The sequence below is a fragment of the Musa acuminata genome, unplaced genomic scaffold (assembly GCF_036884655.1).
Source record: "Musa acuminata AAA Group cultivar baxijiao unplaced genomic scaffold, Cavendish_Baxijiao_AAA HiC_scaffold_65, whole genome shotgun sequence".
In the NCBI taxonomy this organism is placed as follows: domain Eukaryota; kingdom Viridiplantae; phylum Streptophyta; class Magnoliopsida; order Zingiberales; family Musaceae; genus Musa; species Musa acuminata.
In genome coordinates, this window is record NW_027020346.1 from 2,501 (window position 1) to 5,000 (window position 2,500).

The window sequence follows — 2,500 nt, forward strand, 5'->3', positions numbered from 1 at the left end:
GAGCGGCGAACAGCGAGCGAAGCGAGAGGCAGCACCGTCCCTGCTATACGAAAGCCCCATCCAGCCCTGTGCCACCCGGGGGGTTCCAGGGTGCTGAGATGGCTGACGTTTTGCTCCGCTCACGACGGTCACCGCACCACGCAAGAACAGGCCAAAAACTGGCCAAAACAGCCCAAAAACGGGCCAAAACTGGCCATTTTTGGCTGCGCGAGCGAGCGGCGAGCGGCGAACAGCGAGCGAAGCGAGAGGCAGCACCGTCCCTGCTATACGAAAGCCCCATCCAGCCCTGTGCCACCCGGGGGGTTCCAGGGTGCTGAGATGGCTGACGTTTTGCTCCGCTCTCGACGGTCACCGCGCAATGCAAGAACAGGCCAAAAACTGGCCAAAACGGCCCAAAAACGGGCCAAAACTGGCCATTTTTGGCTGCGCGAGCGGCGAGCGGCGGACAGCGAGCGAAGCGAGAGGCAGCACCGTCCCTGCTATACGAAAGCCCCATCCAGCCCTGTGCCACCCGGGGGGTTCCAGGGTGCTGAGATGGCTGACGTTTTGCTCCGCTCTCGACGGTCACCGCGCAATGCAAGAACAGGCCAAAAACTGGCCAAAACGGCCCAAAAACGGGCCAAAACTGGCCATTTTTGGCTGCGCGAGCGAGCGGCGAGCGGCGGACAGCGAGCGAAGCGAGAGGCAGCACCGTCCCTGCTATACGAAAGCCCCATCCAGCCCTGTGCCACCCGGGGGGTTCCAGGGTGCTGAGATGGCTGACGTTTTGCTCCGCTCTCGACGGTCACCGCGCAATGCAAGAACAGGCCAAAAACTGGCCAAAACGGCCCAAAAACGGGCCAAAACTGGCCATTTTTGGCTGCACGAGCGAGCGGCGAGCGGCGGACAGCGAGCGAAGCGAGAGGCAGCACCGTCCCTGCTATACGAAAGCCCCATCCAGCCCTGTGCCACCCGGGGGGTTCCAGGGTGCTGAGATGGCTGACGTTTTGCTCCGCTCTCGACGGTCACCGCGCAATGCAAGAACAGGCCAAAAACTGGCCAAAACGGCCCAAAAACGGGCCAAAACTGGCCATTTTTGGCTGCACGAGCGAGCGGCGAGCGGCGGACAGCGAGCGAAGCGAGAGGCAGCACCGTCCCTGCTATACGAAAGCCCCATCCAGCCCTGTGCCACCCGGGGGGTTCCAGGGTGCTGAGATGGCTGACGTTTTGCTCCGCTCTCGACGGTCACCGCGCAATGCAAGAACAGGCCAAAAACTGGCCAAAACGGCCCAAAAACGGGCCAAAACTGGCCATTTTTGGCTGCACGAGCGAGCGGCGAGCGGCGGACAGCGAGCGAAGCGAGAGGCAGCACCGTCCCTGCTATACGAAAGCCCCATCCAGCCCTGTGCCACCCGGGGGGTTCCAGGGTGCTGAGATGGCTGACGTTTTGCTCCGCTCTCGACGGTCACCGCGCAATGCAAGAACAGGCCAAAAACTGGCCAAAACGGCCCAAAAACGGGCCAAAACTGGCCATTTTTGGCTGCACGAGCGAGCGGCGAGCGGCGGACAGCGAGCGAAGCGAGAGGCAGCACCGTCCCTGCTATACGAAAGCCCCATCCAGCCCTGTGCCACCCGGGGGGTTCCAGGGTGCTGAGATGGCTGACGTTTTGCTCCGCTCTCGACGGTCACCGCGCAATGCAAGAACAGGCCAAAAACTGGCCAAAACGGCCCAAAAACGGGCCAAAACTGGCCATTTTTGGCTGCGCGAGCGAGCGGCGAGCGGCGGACAGCGAGCGAAGCGAGAGGCAGCACCGTCCCTGCTATATACGAAAGCCCCATCCAGCCCTGTGCCACCCGGGGGGTTCCAGGGTGCTGAGATGGCTGACGTTTTGCTCCGCTCACGACGGTCACCGCACCACGCAAGAACGGACCATAAACAGGCCAAAACAGCCCAAAAACGGGCCAAAACTGGTCATTTTTGGCTGCGCGAGCGAGCGGCGAGCGGCGAACAGCGAGCGAAGCGTGAGGCAGCACCGTCCCTGCTATACGAAAGCCCCATCCAGCCCTGTGCCACCCGGGGGGTTCCAGGGTGCTGAGATGGCTGACGTTTTGCTCCGCTCACGACGGTCACCGCGCCATGCAAGAACGGACCAAAAACAGGCCAAAACAGCCCAAAAACGGGCCAAAACTGGCCATTTTTGGCTGAGCGAGCGAGCGGTGAGCGGCGAACAGCGAGCGAAGCGAGAGGCAGCACCGTCCCTGCTATACGAAAGCCCCATCCAGCCCTGTGCCACCCGGGGGGTTCCAGGGTGCTGAGATGGCTGACGTTTTGCTCCGCTCACGACGGTCGCCGTGCCACGCAAGAACGGACCAAAAACAGGCCAAAACAGCCCAAAAACGGGCCAAAACTGGCCATTTTAGGTTGCGCGAGCGAGCGGCGAGCGGCGAACAGCGAGCGAAGCGTGAGGCAGCACCGTCCCTGCTATACGAAAGCCCCATCCAGCCCTGTGCCACCCGGGGG